At 35.2% G+C, this 23,688-nt stretch overlaps 1 protein-coding gene and 1 long non-coding RNA gene across 9 annotated transcripts in view; both read left to right on the top strand.

Annotated features, from left to right (window-relative positions):
- Positions 1–12,899, top strand: part of LOC116558158 — a 34,425-nt gene extending 21,526 nt beyond the window's left edge. The window contains exons 2-3 of one of the 2 annotated variants that reach the window (XR_004271884.1): positions 8,830–10,568; positions 12,087–12,899. This is a non-coding gene — a long non-coding RNA (uncharacterized LOC116558158). Of the gene's footprint in view, positions 1–8,829; positions 11,294–12,086 lie in introns of those variants that run through there. The other variant, XR_004271883.1, reaches the window with a different exon arrangement.
- Positions 1–23,688, top strand: part of NRG1 (neuregulin 1) — a 1,128,933-nt gene that overhangs the window by 393,486 nt on the left and 711,759 nt on the right. The window lies entirely within an intron of this gene.

Raw genomic sequence — 23,688 nt, 5'->3', positions numbered from 1 at the left:
GCATCCCAGATTAATTTCCCAATGTTAAAAAGTCTTTTATAATATAGATAACTCAGTTATTTAGAAGCTGGTTATCTAATTATTTTTGTAGAAAAATGACAAGTAGAAGCTTATCATGGGTGAAGTTAACAACAAAAGGCTAAAATTTATTTGCCTCTCTTTAGTCTCTTTTTGTTCAGTCAGTGACAACTTACATACAACAAGATTTTCCCTTCTTAATTACTACATTTATTATGGTATTTACCCTGTTCAAAATGCTTTAGTGAGGTTCCAGCTTTGAATAAGATAGAGTAAACAGACCAAGTCCTGTCTGTCCTACTGAATACAACTATCAAACCTGGACAAAACACATGAATTTTATTTTCAAGGACTCTGAAAAGTAAATTATAGCAGATGGGTTGAGAAAGACCAGACCTGAAAATAAAACAAAACCAGGAGTGAATTTACCATGTTTTTCCTCTGGAGGAACCCAGCTTTGACTTGGGAAGCTCAGAAGCAGACATCAATACAGACAGAAGGAGCTTCACCCAGTAGGGACAGTGACAGTGACAGCAGAGGAGGGTCCCCAGGTTCCTAAAGCTCTCAGGACGAGAAAGTTGGTCGAAGATAAGGAGCATAAAGGGCTTTTCTCTTTCTGTGTCTTCCTGCTTGGCCTCCGACATGGGTACAGTCACAAGACGGTGTTACAGAAAAGAATGAATAAAGCTACCATTTTCTGGCTAGAGAATTGGAAAGAGGATCCACAGGTAACCAAAAGTACCAGAGAGACTGTAGAGAAAGAAAACCTCAGGAGACCAACCCCATAAAGTGGTATTTACTAATGCCTGGGCTCAATCCCAAATTGTACATGAATATATTTGGTCCTCGGTAGGATACTGAAGACTTTGAAAAGTAAACTTTGATATATCATTGCCCAGATTCCAGACAGGCTATTGTGTGATACAACACACAAGATATATCTAAATAGTGCTCAAAAGACTTTGAAAATGGAAATAATATTAAAATAAAGATGAAAACAAAAAAGAGAAAGCTGGTCAGAACTTGCGGACATAATCCTTTGGGTCAATTGTCTGATTAAAAAATAATTAACATTCTCAATTGAATTAAAACAAAACTTAGAGACTGGGCATGGTGGCTCATGCTTATAATCCAAGCATTTTGAAAGGGCAAAGCAGGAGGATTGCTTGAGGCCAGACGTTTGAGACCACCCTGGCCAACAGTGAGACCAGATTGCTAGAAAAAAAGAAAAACATAAAAAGCTGGGCATTGTGGCATGTTCCTGTAGTCACAGCTGCTAGGGAGGTTGAGATGGGAGGATCACTTGGGGATTTCAAGGTGGCAGTGAGCTATGATCACATCACTGCACTCCAGCTTGGGTGATAGAGCAAGACATAAAATTTTTTTAAAAAAATACAAGACTTAGAGTCTCATAATATAATAATCAATATGTCAACCATACAATGAAAGGTTGCTTAGCATATGATGAACTAGGAAAATTTCAACTTGCATTGGAAATCCCAACATATATTGACACTGAAATGACAGATTTTGGAATTACCTGACTGACCCTAAAGCAGCTGTTATTAAAATGTTCCAGTGAGTAAGGGCAAATCACTTTAAAATGTTCCGATAAGTAAGGGCAAATCTCTTTAAGTGAATTGAAAGGAAGAAAGTCTCAACAAAGTAATAAAAGATATATAGACACTGAAAAACACAATAACTGAATTAAAAAAAAAACTCATTGACAGGCTCCATGAAAGTGACAGAGGAAGAATCTGTGAATTTGAAGATAGATTGATAGAAATTATTTCATATGGAAAACCCAGAGAAACATGATTTCAAAAAATGGGCATAACTTCAGGAACCTGCAGGACAATACAAAAAAGTCTAATATTTATGCCCTTGAAAATCCAGGAGGGTAGAAAGAGTGCAATATATGTGTGTATGTATGAACATGTAAACAAACATATATAAACACTCTACGTTTGAAGAAATAATGGCTGAAACATCCCAAATTTGCCAAATCACATATAGCTACAGATTCAAGGACCTCAGCAAACTCAAAATAAAAACAAATAAATACACACCCAAAGATATCATAATCTAACTGCTGAAAACTAAAGACAAAGAGAAATCTGGAAAAAAAAAAAAGCCTGAAAAAAGTGATATATTCCTTGTGGAGAAAAATCTATTTAAATAACTTCAACTTTCTTGTCAGATTTCACAGAAGGTAAAAAGAAATCAACCAACATTTTTTAAATGCTGGAAGAAAAGAACTGTCAGGTAAAAATATTGTATCCAATAAAAACCTCCTTCAGGAGTTAAGGCGAAATAAAAGCATTCTCATATTAAAAACAAAATAAGACAACGAAAAACCAAAAACACCCTCTAAAAAGTCTGCTGAAGAAATTCTTCACACATAAGAAAATAAACTACAGAGCAAGTTTCATGAAAGAACAACGGAAATGGTAACTATATAAATAAATATAATACATATTATTCTTTTCTTGAGTTATTTAAAACACATCACAGTCAAAAGCAAAAATATGATATTGGCTGATAGAGTTTTCATCTAGTATGCAGATTTAATTTAAATATCTATTATAATATAAAGGGACCTATATGATGGTAGGTAGGATTCCTACTTTCTACTTGAAAAGGTTAAATATGGATTCTAAATACAACCTGAAAATTAAGCATGTATTCTGTAAGCCTTTGGAGCAACCACCAAAGTATTTTTTTACATACACAAAGAGATAAAGTGAAAAACCTGATATACATAGGTGGAATACTAAAAAAAGATCCAATAACACAAAATAAGGCAGAAAAGCTAAAATAGAGGAATAAAAATCAGAAACAACAAGCAGAAAACAAATAATGAAATGGTGGACTTAAATCCAAGGATATTTATACTTGCATCCAATGTAAATGTTGTCTAAAGGGCCAATTTAAATGCTAATGATTACCAGAATAAACAAAGAAAAATATATGATGCACCAATATACTATGTACAAAAAAAATCACTTTAAAATAATGATAAAGTTATGACCAAAGTAAAAAGATGGGAAATATAAACCATGCAAACCTTAAATAAAACAATACTCAGGTTACTGTATCAATGTTAGAAAAAACAGACTTCAAAGCAAATAAAATGACTAGGGATAAAGAGAACATTAAATAATAATAAAAAGAGCAATTTACCAAGAAGACATAACAACTTTGAGCATGTCTGTAGTAAACAGCAGAGCTTCAAAATACGTGAAGTAAAAACTGACAAAAATGAAAAGACAGTTATAGTCACAATTATACTTGGAAAATTCAACAATGCTTTCTCGGAAATTTACAGAACTAGTAAACAGAAAATTTGCCTTGATAAAGAAAAGCTAAAGAAAAAATACCAATCGGCTGAATATAATTGATGTTTTTCACACTCTACTCTAAAACAATAGAATAGGCATTCTTTTTAAGTGCACATGGAATAATTATTACATTTATTAAGGTAGACCTCATTCTGAATAATAAAACAAATCTGTAGCAAGTTTCATGAAATTGAAGTCACACAAAGTATGTTTTTTGTTCATAGTAGAATTAAATTAGAAATAAATGACAGAAAGATACCAGGGGAAAAAAATCCGAACAGTTTGAAATTAACAACATACTTCTAAATACTCTGTAGTCAAAGGAGAAGTGTCAAATAAAATAATAAATTATTTCAAACTGATTAGAAATGAAAGGACAGAGCATCAAATTTGTGGGATGTCTGTAAATAAATGTGTAGAATAAAGTTTATTATGTAAAATGCTTATTTTATGAAAAAATAAGTTCTCAGATCAATAATGTAAGCAGCCACCTTAAGAATTTACATAAAGAAAAGCAAAAAAAAAAAAAAACACAAAAAAAACAAAGCAATCAGAAGTAAAAATAATAAAGAGAGTAAATCAATAAAATTGAAATCAGAAAAACAGTAGAGAAAATTAATGAAACCAACAGCTGATTCTTGAAAGAGATTAATCAAATTGTTAAGCCTCTAGCAAGATTGACAGGATCAAAGATAAAAGATACAAATTACAATATCAGAAATGAAAGAACCACCACTACTGACACCACAGCATTAAAAGCATAAGGTTATGTATGTATATATGTATAGTAGCAATAAATAATTAGAAAGCACATTTTAAATAGTAATTTCATTTAAAATAGCTCTCAAAATGTGAAGCACTTAGACATAAACCTAACAAAACATATACAAGATATGTATGCTAAAAACTACAAACCTCAATGAAAAAATTATAGATGACCGAAATGAATGGAGACATGTGCCATGTTCATGGATTAAAACACTAAACATGTTAAACCTATTAATTCTACGAAATTGCTCTGTAGATTTAGTGTAACTCCAGTAAAAATCACAGCAGAATATATTGTAGATATAGACAAGCTAATACTGAAATTCATATGGAAAGGCAAAGGAACTAGAATAGACAAAACACTTCTTAAAATGAATGGAGAAATTATACTACACAATTTTAAGAATTATTTAAAGCTTCAGTAACCAAGAGTCTGGTATCAGAGAAGGGATCAGTGGGTTCTCATAGATCAATGGGACATAAATAGACCTGCACCAAATATGTAAACTCATCTTTAACAAAATGCAAAAGCAATTCGTTGGAGAAAGGGTAATGGAACAATTGGAAACAATTAGTATACAAAAGGAAATTCAACCTAATCCTCACATGTTATGCAAAAATAAGCTCAAAATGGATCATAGATCTAAATGTAAAACACAAAATTATAAAACGTTCAGAAGAAAATCTTCATGACTTAGAGTTAGGCAGTGAGTTTGGACATATCTAAGAAGAATATATATGTACATATTTGATAATTTAAATTGGACTTTATAAAAATTTAAAACTTTTGCTCTGTAAGATGAGGTAAGAGTGAAAAGATAAGCTATAGACAGAAATAAAATCTTTTCAAATTTCATATTCATCAAAAGATTTGCATTCAAGATATATTTAAAAACTCTTAAAAATCAATGATAAAAATACAAAGAACATGATTTAAAAGTGGGCAGAAGTCTTGAACAGACTAAAGAAGATATGAAGAAGGTAATCAAACAGAACTATTTGCAACATCATTAGTTTAACTTAGGGAAATGCAACTAAAATTATAATGTCATAGCACTAGAATGATAATTATAAAAAGAAAACAAAATGAAAGACCCTATCACTAACAACTCCTGTTAAGGATGTGGAGCAACTGGAATTCTTATACATTGATTATGGGAATACAAAAATGGCAAAATTGCTTGGAAAATGGGTTGGCAGTTTCTCAGAAAAGTAAATAAATGCTTATCATATGATCCATAAATCCCATTACTTAGTACTTATGACAGCAAACTTTAAATTTATGTTCACAAAAAAGCTGTATATGAATATTTATAGTAGCTCTGTTTGTATTTGCCGAAAATTGACAATAATCAAAATGCCATTCAACAGGTGAATAGAGTAGAAAAACTGTGGTATCTGACTATTGTCAATTAAAAGGAATGAATTATTGATGTGTGCAACAGCTTGGATGAATTTCAAAGGCCTTATACAGAATGAAAGAATCCAACCTCAAAAAGTTTACCTACCAAATGATATAGAATTTCAACAAGGCAAAGCTGTGATGGAAACAAATCAATGAGTGCCAGGGGTTGGGGTGGGGGAAGAGTGTGACTATAAGGAGATAGCATGAGAGGTTTTTGGGGAACTGTTGAAGCTGTTCCACATCATGATTCTCATGGTGATTACGTATATCTATACATGTGATATAATTCATAAAACTATAATTTATAAAACTATAACTTATATGACTATGAATTCATTTAAAAATTACAGTTAGAAGAAAAAAGTCTTCCCAATGTTTGACAATTGCGTTTAGATTATCTTTCACACTCTATAGCAGGAAATGAATGGTTTCCATTCTCTGGCTACACTCATTTTCCCGATGTATTTTCCCACCATTGTTGTGAATCTGTTCTCAGTATCTCACTCACTTTAGTGTTTCTTTATTCCCTAAAGATCTGAGTCATAATATACAGCCTCACCAAGGCTTAGTTATTTGAGACCAGCAGCATATCTGGAGCTAGTTACCTGGCAGATGTGATTAGTTAAAACTTTACCTTATTCACCCAAGGCACGACTTGAAAATGGGATCAATATTTTCATCTGTGAGGTTTTAAGGCTTTTGTAGGCAAGGATGAATTTCATTCTACTGACAATCTGAACAATTTTTCGTGATTCCAATAACCCTATGAAAAGATAAAGGCAGCTGGGTGTACGTACCCTAGAAGAACTATGGTTGAAAGAAGAATATCAACCACTCAGATAAGTGGTAATTAAGTATTTTTCATCTTAACTAAGGATACAGAAAAAGGAAATACACATCAATTACACCATGAAGGATTAATTGTGCTATATGGAGAAATTTCCTATCAAGGAAATTTTTTCACCTTCCTGAAAAGTATGGCGGGGGTTGGTCACAGAGTTATTCTCTAGATCTCTTTAAGAGAAGGATGGATTCCTTTTTATTTTTTTAATTGACAGATTAAATTTTATGTACTTGCTGTGTATGACATGATGTTTTCAAATATATATGCCTTATGAAATGAAAATTGAATCAAATTAACATAGCCATTACATCAGATAGGAGCACTTTACATTTACTCTTTTATTTTTTAAGAATACAATAGGCCAGGCGCGGTGGCTCACGCCTGTAATCCCAGCACTTTGGGAGGCCGAGGCGGGTGGATCACTAGGTCAAGAGATCGAGACCATCCTGGTCAACATGGTGAAACCCCGTCTCTACTAAAAATACAAAAAATTAGCTGGGCATGGTGGCGCGTGCCTTTAGTCCCTGCTACTCGGGAGGCTGAGGCAGGAGAATTGCCTGAACCCAGGAGGCGGAGGTTGCGGTGAGCCGATATCGCGCCATTGCACTCCAGCCTGGGCAACAAGAGCGAAACTCCGTCTCAAAAAAAAAAAAAAAAAAAAAAGAATACAATATATCATTAATGATAGTCACCATGTTGTATAATAAATCTCTTGAATTTATTCCTCCTATCTTTAACCAGCATCTTCCTAACACCTCCAACCAGTTCAGTCCTTAAACCACCATTCTCCCCTCTCCTATGAGATCAGTTTTTCTAGATTCTGAGTATGAGTGAGATCATGCAATATTTGTCTTTCTGTGCCTGGATTATTTCACTTATCATAATGTCCTCCAGGCCCAACTGTCTGAATTGCAAATGAGAGGAGTTCCTTCCTTATTGCAGTTGAGTAGCATTTTACTTTGCATATATAGCACATTTCCTTTTTCCATTTATCAACTCATGGACACTTAGGTTGATTTCATATCATTGCTATTGTGAATGGCACTGCAGTAAACAAAGAAGTGTAAAATATCTCTTTGAAATACTTATTTCATTTGCTTTTGAGATATATAAATATATCTGGTGGTGGGATTGCTGAATCATGTGGTAGTTCTGGTTTTAATTTTCCAGGGAACCTTCACACTGTTTTCCATAATGTTTACACTAATTTCCATTCCCACCAGCAGCACACAAGAGTTTCCTCTCCTTCACATCTTCACCAACACTTATTATCTTTTGTCTTTTTGATAAAAGCCATTCTAATAGGTGTAAGGTGATATTGTGGTTTTAATTTGCATTTATCAAATGATTAATGATATTGTGCATTTTTCATATACCTGATGGCCATTCATATGTCTTTTTTTGAGAAGTATCTATTCACACTTTTTGCCCATTTTTTAGTCAGGTTGTTTTGTTGCTATTGAGTTGTTTGAGTTCCTTATTTATTTTGGATATGAACCCCTTATCAAATGTATAGTTTATAAATATGTTCTCCCATAGGATAGATTTTTAACCGTTTGGGATGGTTTAAGGGAGACCTAATGGAGAGCTTCAAAGAGAGCATTCTGTGACTCTATTGCGGATTCTGGCATACTTTTTTCAGGATGCTCTTTTCCAGGTCAATATTTAAAGAACTTGAAGACTGCAAAGCTTATTCTCTTAAGATGAGAGGGAGCTTCTCCTTCACTAACGATCTGAATTTAACACTGGACCTGTTAAAGCCATATTCATTTGCAAAATATTTGCTCAGCTTTGATGCTATAAAAGCCTCTCCAAAGCTAAGGAAACCCTGAGAAGTGGATTATTCATGCGACTCTGCAGAGCTTGGTATCAGGCATCGCTTGTATTTAATCTTTCCCTAAGCATTAACATTCAGAGCTTATGAAAAATTTGTGATGTATACTAAGTATAGCCCATCCACTTATGATCAGAGTCATCATCTGAGTGTAAGATGTCTGTCCTTCCAGTGAGAACTGAAAGCCCTGGTGGAGGAAGATGGAAAACCCCAGAAACGCTTGTTGTTTTCTTTATTTTTCATTGAGCTTCTGGCTAGTATTTGATAAGGTGTCACAGATTTAATCAGTTTTAGTTTAAACAGAAGATTGAGAAAAAATATCTTCTTTTCATTACTATTAGAAAAAAATCCTAGAGCTTAATTTTGACTGCATGAAATGATGTCTAATAACAAATATTTGTAATTGATGTATTCCAGATACTTGCAGAGTAGAAAATACAATGTTATTTTCTTTAAGAGGAAATTGGGTATGTATAGAATGTCAGAGGAAACAAATTTAAGAGCAAGATTCTGAATGATGGTTCTGAATTCTAGAAGCCTTTGCTAATGAAAGGGAAGATTATGGTTTTCAGTGTAGGTCATGGCCTGAAGTAGAGAATTTCTGAAATTGTCACTGCAGACCCTCCAATCAGACTAACCTGTATCTGCAACTCTCCTGATGAGCTCTGAGCCTTCTCAGTGCTACAAATACTTATATCAGGCAGAGGTGGGTTGGGATCTAATTTAAATTTACCCATCCTAATATGAGTAAGATAATTCTATTATATTCATCCTAGAGAATATATCCTTCATAGAAATATAGGAAGAAAGAGCTTGAATTTGGTTAGGAATATAGATTATGAACAGCCTCCTTATCCTGAAAGCTGAGATAATACCTGTGTCATGTGGTAACAAAAAATAAGATTATTTGTATAAAGAAGTTAGCTTGTAGCAAAGTTTATAGTAAAGTGCTTCAAAATGGCAGCAAGGAAAGGAATATTGAAGGAAAATTTTAAAAGACATTAGGTCAGTTGGTATCTGTTTTTAGCAAGTAAACAAACAAAATATACTTTCTCTTTTCTGCCAATAAATAGGTTAGGAAGCAGCTGGAAGGCAACATCGTCTGGCTTCTAGGAGGTCACACCTTCAATGAGTTATTATTTTATTGCTCCTTGGGAGCCTCCACTGAACGTGGTGTTCTGTCACTTCTGAAATTCTGGGGAGTTCTTTTCAAGATAGAAAATTGACAACTAGTGCTTTTTAAATCATAGAAGGTAGTGCTTGTTGACCCAACATGCGATCCAAAGTGGTTATAAAGTCTTTCGCAAGTGTACTAAAAATGCCTGCCACCTTCCCGTTTCCACCCCTCCACACACAGCTTCTTGTAAATACCCCCTCCACACATACCCCACCATACACGGTGTTCTCTCTGCTAAGAAGGAAACTGTATACAGACGACATGACCTCACCTCACCTTCATTCTCCTCCATGCCCAAAGCTGAGACTGTGGTGGCCAGTCATTTGTAAGCTGTCCAGGCACCTTTGGCATGGCCTTGTTTGAAAAGGTAAGAGATTATTTTTGGGGAATTTTGTAGGAAGGGAATAAAGCAATGAGCAGTGAAGTTGAAAGTTTATGCTCCAGACAGAGACTAAGATAACCATCATGGAGAACGATTTAAGCTTGTGGGAAAATAGAAAGTATGACTATGAATAGGTATGATCTATAACATAAAGACAGATGATTTATAATGTAGAAAAAATATTACAGATTAGAAGTGAAAAAACCAAACAGAAGAGATAAGGGAGTGAAGTAGATTTCTGTGTAGGTAGAGAGTTTAGTATAACGTAGAATATGGAATCCTTCCATGTTCTCCATCATAAAATTCAAAGAAACCTCATGACTTACTCAAGATGCCTGTAGGAGCAGGAGATGCCATTGTGTTTTGCCCAAACATTTGTTCATCAATTTTTTTTCTTTAATGAATGTGTGCATTTTCTAAAATGAATATCAAAGAATGCTTCATTTGTTTATGTATTTAAAATATGTATTGACTACCAAAGATATATAACAACCTCTGCTACACTCAATCCTAGGTCCAGTGCATGCACTTGGAATCCAAGGACCCTACTTGGAAGGGCTGACAGTTTTATGTTAGGAAACAGCTAAGGAAGTGTATTTATGGAGCACATGTGAGATTTCATTACATGCATAGAATGTGTAATGATCAACTCAGGGTATTTGAGATGTCCACTACTTTGACTATGTGTCATTTTGATGTGTTAGATGCTGTGACACTGATAAAGACAGGATATGTAAATGTGGGAGCTCAACGGAGGAACATCTAGCTCCAACAGTTTGCTAGTTGTGGGGAAGAAAGGGTAAGGAAGTTTCCTCAAAGAATTACATCTGAGCAGAATTATGGCATGCCAGCAACCTCAGCCAGGTGAAGGGCAAAGAGAAACGCATCCATGAAAGCCTCCAGGGAGACAGAGATTGCAGTATTCAGAAACTGCAACAACAAATCACATATTCCTGGTCCACAAGATGTGAGAGGAGGAATGATAAGAGATTTGTTGGACAGCAGGGGGATTCAAATCAAGGACCAGCACACGTGAGATAGTTTTTGGCATACTACATAGATTTGACTTCAACCTTACAACATAGTATTTTAAGTTAAAGAGCAATATGTTCATATTTACAGCAGGGAGGTGGAGAAGTGGCTGTTGAGACATTAAAAGAGCAGAATTTACTGGACTTGGAAGACTTAGCACGATACCCTGATTTCTGGCATCTCAGTGAGTTAAGGCAACATGACGAGTAGGAGGAAGAGCAGTTATTATCAAGAGAATGCAAACGGCTTTGAAATGTTGAGTTGGGGTTTCCATGGGATATACAGGTAGAAAGCAGAGTCAGTAGTAAGATACAAATAGGCCTGGGACACAGGAGAGAGTCCCAAAAGGGGTATTAAGCTTCCATCTCTGTAATAGTTATATGGTTGGGCATTTCGTTTGCTTTGTGCTATACAACTATTTCAAGTTCTTTACATTTTCTTTCCTTTTTGTTTTCTTGAGGCAACATCTTGCTCTGTCGCTCAGGCTGGAGTCCAGTGGTATGATCATAGCTCACTTTGGCCTCAAACTCTTCAGCTCAAATGATCTTCCCACCTCAGCCTACTGAGTAGCTGGGACTGCAGGCATAGCCACCATGCCCTGCTAATTTTTTTTTTTTTTTTTTGAGACGGAGTTTCGCTCTTGTTGCCTAGGCTGGAGTGCAATGGCGCGATCTCGGCTCACCGCAACCTCCGCCTCCTGGGTTCAGGCAATTCTCCTGCCTCAGCCTCCTGAGTAGCTGGGATTATAGGCATGCGCCACCATGCCCAGCTGATTTTTTGTATTTTTAGTAGAGACGGGGTTTCACCATGTTGACCAGGATGGTCTCGATCTCTTGACCTCGTGATCCACCCGCCTCGGCCTCCCAAAGTGCTGGGATTACAGGCGTGAGCCACTGCGCCCGGCCCACCCTGCTAATTTTTTATTTGTATTTTTCTGTGGAGACAGGGTCTTACTGTGCTGACAGACTGGTCTCAAACTCCGGGCCTCAAGCAATCCTCCTGCCACTGCATTTTCAAGTCTTAAAAAAAAGCAGTTTAGAAATTATTCACCTTGTTTATAGATCTAAGAGTCTATATTTTAGCAAGCTGTAGGGTCTAGAAATCAAATTTTGAGTGGACAAACAAAATCAAGTTTCGTCTCATTTAGAAATGTGAAAGAAAGAGGACACAGTTTACCTGGTTTTTATGTACAGCAGAGTGTTACTGTAATAGGTTAGCACAAAAAGGAAAAATCCTAAATCACAGTCACTTTGCCATAATTTTTAATAGTTATATTCTCTCATAGTTCTATGGATAACATGCTCATTACAGACACTCTGAAACTGAGGAGAACCAGGGTTCTTCCTGCATGTTTATGTTGAATGTGAAGAAGGTAAGATTACTGCTTCTGTTATACTGTGGAGCTCCTCATTAGGTCTAGCCAATGTGGTTAGCTATACTGTGTCTTCTACCACCACACATACACAGAAAACCTTGGTAGCAAACACAGAATGAACTTCCTTGAAAGTAGAGAAACATTCTTTGGCTAAGGTATGTGAGAATAAGAATGAATGATGCAAACATTGGCAGAAATGCTGATGGAAGAACTGATGGATGCAGATCTATTTCAGAGACCCCTTAACTGTCAGGGAACATGAATTGTCTGGCTGGCTGAATTGAGTCTAGAAATGATGCTCTCTGGCTGCTAAGTATATATATTTGACCAAAAGGTGTGTGAGGGCAGTGTCCATTTCATTACTTGCCCTGAGTCCTCAGGGCTTACCAGAATACCAGGCAGATACATGCTTCAAAAGCCTGTGTTGAATGAATGAGAAAATGAATAGAATAATATTTTCATGAGTAGCCATGGATTGAGGTTAAAATTAATAAGAAGAGCCCCCAAGAGGTCTTGATTGAGCCTTATGCTTTGGGTCACTCTTCTGCTCAGCTGTGTGGAATAATTTGCAGCACTAGAAATGGACTTAACAACTAGGATGAGGGGGTTTTGTTTTTGGATCAAACGTTTTTTCATCATGAAACTACTGGGTGGCCTCTGACATGATGTGTTTAGTTATCAAACACGTCAGTTAATACCATGGAGAGAACACATGTATTAAAAGTGACAGATATAACAAGGGTCAAGGATTAAAGGTGAATTGCAAAGGGCTTTTTACTGCATCTCTGTTGTTATAACAGTTTCTAGCAGGTTGAATACATGAACAACAAGAATGATGAGGAGTCATGGTGAGCAGAATCTCTTTCTCCAGCAAAGCAGGCATTTTTTTCCCCCACATTGAGTTAAATATTCTTTAAATGCTGTAGTTGTTACTACGTATCTTTGCTGTTTGTGAGACAGCACAATCATATTTGAAACATTCAGCAGTTCTTTCTCATTAACTTTCATTTATCTAATTTTCATTGGTTATATTTTCCTTGTTACAAAAGTATTATTGTCTCATTATCAAAAATTAATGAATAAAAAACCAGTATAGACAGTTAAAAGGTGGAGTAATGTAGTAGCCTAAATATGACATTGTTAGCTGTACATTCCTACAGTTCCAATTGAAGATGGCATTTTATCCCTTAATTAGACACAAAGAACTGATAGAGAACTTCCTTTTTGCCTACCACTGCATTGTATGTTGTGATATGTACAAGAATTCCCAATACAGACATGGAAATGATGAATAAATGCAAGGGGAAATCTCATTGCATATCTCTATGTCCAGCAGGCTAAGATAATATTATGCTGTGCAGTGGTGGTAATTAGAGCACATCATGTGACTGTGAGTTTTTGAGGGCAGTGATCAATATCTCTGTATCTTTGAATCCCCAAGGGTGTTGTCTAAAATGTTCAGTTAGCACTTTGAATGAATGAATGCTTATTGAGTAAAGAGTCAATTGCATGTGACAATAAATGCAGTAAGAATTAGTCAAGAGGGAAACAAGTGTGGCCTGCAGTCACCAACAGAAGTTTTAAGCTCCAAGCTACCCAAATGTCTACGTAAATCATATGTTATTATTAAAGCATTTAGATGATGATGTTTGGAAGTTGTGTTCAAAACCAAGAAAAAATTGAGCAAGTTTTGGAAGTTCCTTTCTATTCTGAGTTATCTGCTGTTTACGGTGTTAGGACTATTACTGCTTTATAGATTAATTCTACACTGTAGTAATTAACTGGATAATGAAGGCAAAAAGTAATTAGAAACACTATGACATATCAAGGAATTAGTATCACCTTCCCAGAGGCTTCCCCGTCTCTTTAGCATAATCTCTGTCTCAGTTAAACTTAGGTGTTTACTGCCTCAAAAGCAAGTATTTCCCTTGAAAAGCAGATTTATTTTATTTTTTCTTTTTTGAGGTGGAGTCTTACTCTGTCACCCAGACTGGAGTGCAGTGGCATGATCTTTGCTCACTGCAACCTCTACCTCCTGGGCTCAAGCGATTCTTCTGCCTCAGCCTCCTGAGTAGCTTGGACTACAGATATGTGCCACCATCCTTGACTTTTTTTTTTTTTTTTTTTTTTGCATTTTTAGTAGAGATGGGGTTTCAGTATGTTGGCCAAGCTTGTCTCGAATTCCTGACCTCAGGTGATCCACCTGCCTTGGCCTCCCAAAGTGCTGGAATTACAGAGAGAAGCTGCAACTTTTGTACTAGCTGAATGTTGTTATTCTTCTTCAAACATTTTAGGATAAAGATATAATATGTGATTGTTTTAGGTGACTTTTTGTGTGTAACATTTGAGCTCTAAGGATAAAAAATATATCTTTCTATATAATACATTTCAATATCTATTTAATGTGCCAATTGCAAGAATTTTCTGATTGACATTGATCCTTTTCCTTGAGAATTAAGTCATTTTCTTCTGGGAATTAGTATAATAGATTTATCATATGCGTAAGGGCCTTGACTAAGCTCTCTCTTCCTCACTATTTCTTCAAATGTAATTCCATTGAAAATTTAACTGCTGTTTTAGAGATTACAGTAAGGCAAAGCATTTCTCAGAAGACAAATATAGAACCTAAAGTTACTATAATGACATTTGGCAAATTACATAATCTGAGTTCATTTTTTTCTCTTCTCTCCCTCCTCCCTTGTCACAAAGCCTATAGGAAGGCATACTACATATTTTGACACTTTTTTTTTTTTTTTGCTTTCAATAGCTGTATTCTTACTCACCGCTTTAAAATAAGATGTCTCTTTTATATTTTTTAACTCAAAGGTATACTCAGAGGCTGGAAGACTTTAATGGAGTCTGGCTACTCAGATAGAGCCCCCTTGGTGGTGTTTTCCTTGGCGATATGATTCTGGGACATATTCCCTCAGGACTACAGGCTGAGAACTGTGATTTTGCTAGCAGGCTAGGTAGAAGTAGATCTGTTTCTCAAAATGAGGTTCATGTTAACATCATTCATGTATTGTATTAAACACAAACCAGAATGCCAAGGTTTTATTTACAATGAGCAATATAACTGTAAAATTGGACATGGTGCTCAAGTCAACAACAATTCACAGACTCTTCTCCCGGTAAAGAAGCAACATGGGGATCCAAATTGTAATCAGAATGCCAAATTATCAATTGATAATGAGAAATGCATCTGTCTGATGAGAATGCTTAGTTGGCCCGATAAATTCATTGTCTCCCTGTAGATGAGTGACACAGGATACCAAATTTTCTGAAGGTTGCTAGAGAATACGGCTTTAAAACAATGATAAGGAGTTGATTTTATGTTCTGTCTTCCAGTTAATACGGTTTTAACATTCCCACCTCTACCAGGCTGGCCTCACCAAGAAAGCAATACTGCTTTAGTCCCTATAACCAATGTGGGCACAATAATGTTTATTTTCTGCCTTTATTTTTTCTTTGCTTTTCTCAACCAACTACCTCTCTGCAATAAATGTGTATGACACAATTGATTAGGCTTTTGTCTATCATAGTATTGATTCATTGAGTATCAATCATATTTCAGACTTGCAGCCCTAAAATTACTTCCATATTATCTTTATTGATATTTGGGCTATGTTCAAATGCACCAATCAAACACGTATAGTTTACTGACCTGACCTCACATTTATTTAATTATATTTTTTATTTTTAAATCCTGCAAATCAACTCATTGCAGTCCTTGGCACTGAAAATACCTCTATTTCTTCACTGCATTTCCTGAAGTGGCAAAAATACCAAGATTATGAGACCCAAGGGGAAATAATAGTGATTTCTGCCCCTAGTGTTTAATGCAAATCGAAATGAAAACACGGCTTGCTTTGGAAACGTACAAAAAGCAATAACAACAATAACAAAAAAAAGCTAAAAACTTGATTCTCCTCTTTTAGAGATGGCAAAGAGATAGTAAAGTTGATAAAGAGATGATTTGGGGAATGCAGGTACTTTTTTGCATTAATGAGTATACTCACTTCTAACATCTCCTGGATGTATTTGTGAATTGGCTCCAGAATCTCTTGCTATCATCTACACTACAACTGGAGACACACCATCTCCCAATACAGTTTCTGGATCACCTTCAAAGATGTCAGCTTCTTCACCATAAAGATGGCAAAAAGTAGAATAATTGCACTATATCTTTGACCTTTGTTAAGAATTGATCAGTTTCTTTTTCTAAACTAATATGACAAGCACTTCTAATTTATGTCAATAGATCTCTTTATAGACATGTTTATATTTAAATACTAAGATAATCTGGAACTATGGAATTATACAACTGTATAACAATATTGTACTTGATCAGTTATTGCTTTTCTTTTCCCATTTATTTATTTTGTATTGAGTCCTACATTGGTGAAAGGCCTGGTGCATTGCATTGAGTTCTTCATGTTTGAACTTCACAAAGGTTCAAAGGTTTGCACATGGCCTGGAACGATAAACATTTGTCCTGAAGTCATTCTTCAGCTTCTGACATGGCTTGAGATTTAATTGCCACCTCATTAATATGGGCCATTGGGTGTGAATTTTTCAAAACAACATACATCAAGAGAACTGAGTGAAATGTTTCATGTTCAGAGGTTTTACCACTCCTGTTCCCCACTGCCCATGTTTTGTAAACTTTCAACTTCAACAGACTGGTTTGATAAACATGCCCTGTCTTCTAGGTCATTGGGTTAAAGATCAGTTCAGTCTTTTTGAACTTTTCACTTTTCCTGTGTAAGTATAAGCTAAGTACTTACTGGGTTCCAAAACTGAAAGCCTATGAAGATAAAGGGCCTTATTGAAATAGTGAAGTGAGCAAAATATCTTTATGGTTCCTGACCTTGTCCTCCTGGGCTTTGTCCTTCTATTAGTGAATGACACCTTACCCTCAGTTTCCCAGTATTTATACCTTTCTAGTGTTTTTGCAATTTAGAAAAGTGTGTTTAATAGACCAATAGGGTGACTGTTGTGTAAAAAAATCTTTCTATTTCAAAATAACTAAAAGAGAATAGATTGAATGTTTCTAGCATAAACAAAAGACAAGCATTTAAGGCGATACATATTCCAATGACACTGATTTGATCTTTACGAATTGTGCAAATGTATTAAATCACCACATGTAGCCCGAAAATATGTACAACTATTATGTATCAATTTTTTTAAAAAAGGATACAGTGAAGGAACATAATTAAACTTGATTATTTAATTGCTAATCATTAAATTTTATAGGGAAAGAAGAAGGAAATCTTCAGGAACTGAAACTCATAAGTCAAGGGACACGACTGTATTTAAAGGCTATTTATAAAGCCCTCTATATAAAAGTTATACATAGCCTATACAATAAATAAGAATCTGACATTATACTGTCACCTAGCACAATGCATGCATTGCACACAAAAAGCACTTCATGATTACTATTATTATACAGACAAATACATATTTACTACTTATCAAAGTATTACGTTATTTCTCACATGAAGCCATATCAAAATACTGCTGATTAAATGTAGAAGTCTCTTGCTCCGTTTTCCTCAATGCCATTCTCACTCACTAGAGAAATCTTTTTAATTATTTTTAATTTTAAAATTTTTACTGGTTATGTTAGGCATTCTGGTAGAGCACTCAATTTCTATATCTATCAGAGTTAGGCAATTCACTCTGCAATTGGGAAGATGGAGATTTTGCTCATTTATACTTGACTCTCCTTCTTCTATTAATCTTCTTCTATTTATGTAACTGTAACATAGCTGCAAGCTATAAGTAAAACACTTAAAACCATTTTCTTATTCTGATGACTTGTAATAATATCTCTTTATTTCCCATGAGATGAAATGAAGATCTTGGTCTCATACATTTTCTCCAACTTTTTCTCACTCATTTCAGGCCCTGCTTCTGTTGGCCACTCTTTCTGTGTTTAGATTGCTGATATTTGCACTTTCTGCAAAAAATAGAATGGTCTTTCCCCAAAGGTTAACTTTAAAAGTAGAGTAATAAACAGTATTAATATTATTAATTGCCACATAAACATAATTTAATGTTAGGTAAAAAGTATGTTAGGATTATATTTTTTTAAGAGATTGGTGTCCTGACTCATAACTCACTGAAAAGAATTCCTAGCATTTGAGTTCAAATAAATGGTTATTTCCTTATATTTAGCCAATTGCTTAAAATTAAGCTGTATTTATTTTATGTATTCTGTTTTCCTTCATCATATCGTATATTTATTTTTTACTCTCTATCATATTATCTAGTCTATTTGGTCTAGTTTCCCCTACTTCAAATATATCCCCCTTCTAGAGTCCTCTTTTTCCCTGCTCCACACTGGACTTACAGATCCAAGGCATCCTGCTGTATCACTAACATCCTAAGTTTGATGTTACTGGTGTCATTGAACTTCTCGGTTCGATCTGATGTTTTGATAGCTTCCTATTTTTTGAATTATCCTTTGGCTTTATTATAATACACCATAAAGTAATTTCCTAAGAGAAAGCAAACAGGAGGTAAATGTTCTGTGTCTTGCATACTCTCATATTTGTGTGATCCCATAGCCAACTATAAAATTCTAGGTTGAAAAGAGTCTTCCTTTCGAAGTTTGAAAGCACTGCTCCATTGTTATTAATGAGAAATAAACTACTAGTCTTATTCTTCGTGTTTCCCTTTTAAGAGGGAAAACTCAAAAGTTAAAACTTTTAGAAGCATCTCATTATTTTAGGTATTTACATGTTTTCAATGACATAGATGAGAATCCCTTTTGTGCTTATTACAATATGCACTCAGTGAAACTTCTTCGTGTATAAATTAAAGCCTTCCTTTGAGCTAAGGGCAATTTTATTTCTGTCTTTAATTTTTCCTCTCCTTCATTTTCTCTCTTCTCTTTCTCTAACTTTTAAAACCTGGATGTTAGATCTTCCAGATTTATCCTTTCTCATGATTTCTGTCTTTATACTTTAGCCTAATTAGCAAGAGTTCCTTTGCTGTGTTTAGTCCTTCTACTGTTCTATTTGTTTATTCCAACAACTATGTTTTTGGTTTCTAGGAAGTCTTTCTTGCTCTCTATTTTAACTGTCCTTACCTTACATTTTTATTTTTTGGTTGTAATAGTTTCTCCAATTTGTGTAAGTTTATCAGAGCTTCTATTTTCTTTCTTTTTTTTTTTTCTTACACTATCTCTGTTTTCATCTTGCCAATCTTAATCTTTCTCCATAATATTTCTGGATCTCGTAATATATTTGTTATGCTTGATTGTCTATGTATTTAAGCAGAAAAATGTCAGACTGCTTTGGCTTTCTTTTGATCTAATAACTATTTATACTTAAAGTCTTTATCCTGAGTGAGAACTGTAGGAATAGAGGAAATAGCAGAAGGGGCAAGTGATCAGATATATTAAAGAGGTGAAATTTGGCATCAGTGAGCCTCCACCATAAGAGAATGTGAAAATTGCTATTCCCAGATGCCAGCATCTAACTAAAGCCTTGTTTTTCTCCTGGGAAGTAGTTCAGTTTTTTAGAAAACAAACAATAATTTTTGTTTTGCTTTGTTTTGGTTTTTGGTTTGGGGGGTTGCATAGTTATTATTTTTTTGGATGATGATTATTATTTGCTTGGAATTATTCATGTTGTTTGCTTCCTGATATCTAGAATGGAGATGATGGACTGCACAGAACAGCATAGTAGCTCTTTTATATATGGAGCTCACACTGGGTTTTGTTTTTAGTCATAGCTTTTACTTCTACCCTTGGACTCCCTGAAGTTTTGTTTTCTTTTTATTTCTGCAGAGTCTCCTGCCAATTTTGTAGTCACCGTATAGCATATTTTAGACTGCAGCTATTCTGCCTGTTAAATCTTAAAATAGAGCAGTAAACACAATTATGACCATGTAAATAAGTTTAAACTGAGTCAGGAAGTATGCTAAGCTTTAAGACTTTTTTACTTTCAGAGACCAATGTCATGAACTTCCCATCATCTACCTTCAATGTCATCCCAAAATAGCACCCTCTTTCTTGGTTGTTATTTACTTCATTTGTGTTCTGCTAACCTGTTTTATGCTATACTTATGTTGTCAAAATAATTCATTTATATATAATTAAATTTTGTGTAAATATTTGACATATAAATATTTAGCAGAATCTCTAAAAGGAGTGAAGGCAAAAAGCTTTTCTGATCCATAATAATTGCTTACCTAGAACATCACTGAATCTGTAGTCAATGAATGGGATTCTGAATTCCTTGACAACATATTTTTAATTTTTAGGTTTTAAAGTACCTCCTTTAAAGCACCAGACCAATAGTCAATTATTATTGTACTCACCTCTAATATTGCATTATTCTTGAGTATGTAACAAATATCTGGTCCCTGGAGTTTATCTTCCCTTATACAACTACTTCTCAGTGTATCATTTTGTGATGACTTTTTATTCTGAGCTTTCTTTACCTATCTGATAGGTATACAGTTTTTCCCAAGATGCTACAACAATACCAGACAATTCCAGGCTTTCCCGCCTTCCTCTTGTGATCTGTAAAAACCCATACACTGGTTTGTCATGTGCAGTGTTGTATGCCCTCTGCCCTTTCACTGGTGGTGTTTTAAAACGAGCATTGTAGATGACCATGAATCACAGCAGACAGGTTCCCAGTCCTCTGCTGTTTCCTGATGTACATTTTTTCTCTTGTCACAACTAGGAAAGTCACATTTCAGTGTTTCGATTTTGGTGAATGCCCACAGCAAGGCTACTGAAGGAAGGAGGCACAATAGGAAGCTGTTGGCCAGGTGAACTTTTAGAAGACTCTTGAAAGTAGAAGAAGGTATAGAAAATGCCTTTATCACTTGGTGAGAAACATGAACTACATTCTTTGTTGTGTCATATTAAAATGTAAATCACAGGAATAAATTATAAAAATAAAACTTAACCAAACCATAAACAGGAGGAGGTAACAGAGGACACAATAGATTTCCTAGAAGATAATATTGCAGGCCAGACATAACAAGTACCCAAGATAATGCAAAATTCTAAAATTCCCTTAGCCAAGTGTGGAGCACAAAAGTTCTCAGTTCATGCACTTTTGAGGTATGTCATTTGGAAAAAAAACATGCTATAGGAGATAGTTTTATTGTGTTTTGTGCAGTGACCTTTTAAAAGGGAAAGGCCCTTTCTGAGATATTGTGAGTTCACTCATGCATCTGTCGTAGAATTTGCTTGAAACAAAGTGTGCCTGTCACCCCAACCTTTCTTTAGAGCAAAGCCTACTTCCTCAAGGGAAGAAAAATGCTTTAACAGTGTCATTCAGATGGAACAGAAAGAGGTCTTCCCAGGTTTATCTTGCTATGAATCAACAGGACCTTCTGGATTTTGAAAAGTATAGTACGAAATATTTTTTCAGACATCAGAGTTTGGGGAACTAGTTTTGTTTAGCTTTATACAAATTTCTAGCATTATTAGATTCCGCTGCCTCTTGCAATCTTACAGCCTCATAGAGAGTTGAATAAATGGTCATTGCCTGGGTAGATGAGGACTCTTTCTAAAGTGTTCAAGAGTGGGTCACATAGAGGGGAGTACCTTCTTCCTGCATTTATTTTCAAGTATCTGTTTTCCTCTATTCTAGTCTGCATTTTTGTAAACAGCAAAGATGTAAATGTTCCTTAATTATTTTTAGTTGTCAGACTTATGTTCCATTCAAATGTATTTCCAGGCTGAGATAATTTGAACGATGGCCGGCTCTAAGTTGATTACCAAACTTTAATTTTTTTTTCACTTGATTAAAATAATTGAAGGTGATAACAGCATTATGTAGGGTTCACTGAGTATCCCCGAAGTTGGGAACGATAATACAGAATACAGAAAAGAAGCTCCAGAAGAAAACAGCTGTAACTAACCCCTCTGGAAAAAGACCTCAATCAAAACAATACTTAGTGAAAGAAAAATATTTTCAGTGATCAAATTATTTGTCTGACCAATGCTTGATGGAAAGATTCTACATTACTAGTTATTTGTAATGGGTAATTGTACAATATACTGGATTTTTCAATCTGGTATGAATGAAAGGGGGTAGATCTTCACAATTGTCTTAGGACAATAGATGCTAAACTGAGACTATTCTGGGAAAACCAGGATGTATGGGCCCCCTGGTAATAGTACAATTGTCATACATCTGTGTCATAAGCACACAAATAATATCTAGCAATGAAAAAAACATTCAGCTAAGAAACCTTTCAGTCAAAAACTTTCTATAAAGGTGTGAAGACATGTTATGTCATGTATTAAGTTAAAATCTTTAAGATGAAGAGCATCCCTTTAATGATTAGGAGAAACAGAAGATAGAAATAAAGATTTTGTTACTTACAGGTCCTGACTGGGGGCAGTACATGGCATACCTGGAGACTGCATACAAGGAGATCAGGGAGTGTGGGCAGGAGGAATGTGGACTGGGGGCACTTGTATTTATTGAAGTCCAGGGTGAGAAACTGAAGTGTCATAGGACAAGGAGAGCAATTGGGCAATTTAAAGCAAGCAGGCACAAAATTTGAAGCAACCCAAAGTTAAAAACCCTTTCTGGCAAAGAATTGTTATCTAGAAATCTACCTGAGCCAAAGGCTGAGTGTGTGGGTTTGGGGTGAGAGATATCTCATCTCACCAGACGAACAAAAAGGAGAACTTATCATCTAAGTTAAATAGCCAAACAAAATAGATGCTGAGACAACATAAAATTATAAGAATTATGAGGTCAAGATGGTACAGAAATTCTGGACCTGGCACAAGGAAGTACTGCAATGAATAGCAGGAAGTTAGGGCAGACTACTTCTAGTGTCCTGAGTTTTCAGGTTTCATCTAGCTGTCAAAACCATTTGTCCCCTGGACTGTGATTTAACTGGTGATGCTGACTGGCAGTGCCCTTACTAATGACTTAGCAGATGACTCTGAGCTGACAATTTGCCATCCTTCAGCTGTCCTGGTAAGGGAGATTTAGTTACCAGCATGCACAGCACAAAGCAGAATCCAAACTCATAGATTTTTCAAAAACTTATTGTTAAAGCCTATTATTAACAGTTTGGTAAGAAAGGGCTTTTTAATGCAGAAATGTTATAGAGTATCATGAAGGAAAAGTATTTGCTATGGCCAGAGTGGCCCAAGCTAATCCTTTTGGGAATAGCCTTACATATTTGGGGGAAATGTATCATTTACTTGTAAGCTACACCTGTCAGCCTCTCTTTTCTACATTTGACAGCTCTTAAACCAGCAATGTAAGAATTACTAGTGAAAAAATAAACATTAGTGTAAAACTTTATGTACTTATTACATAACAGTCACATATTAGGTGCACATTTTAAGTACAGACACTGAAACAGCAATATAATTTATCAGGGAAACTCAAAATGCTATAGAAAAACTTGACTTGGAAAGCACCAAAAATGGACATAATGCAAGTAAAGTAGAAAACAATGACATTTGGAAATAGTCTTGTTTTCTCTTCTTCTGTGGACTTGCTTT

Source organism: Sapajus apella, unplaced genomic scaffold, assembly GCF_009761245.1.
Source record: "Sapajus apella isolate SASKATOON/1434 unplaced genomic scaffold, GSC_monkey_1.0 scaffold21, whole genome shotgun sequence".
In the NCBI taxonomy this organism is placed as follows: Eukaryota; Metazoa; Chordata; class Mammalia; order Primates; family Cebidae; genus Sapajus; species Sapajus apella.
Note: the sequence above shows the minus strand (reverse complement) of the source record. Positions and strands in the feature narration are given on the sequence as shown.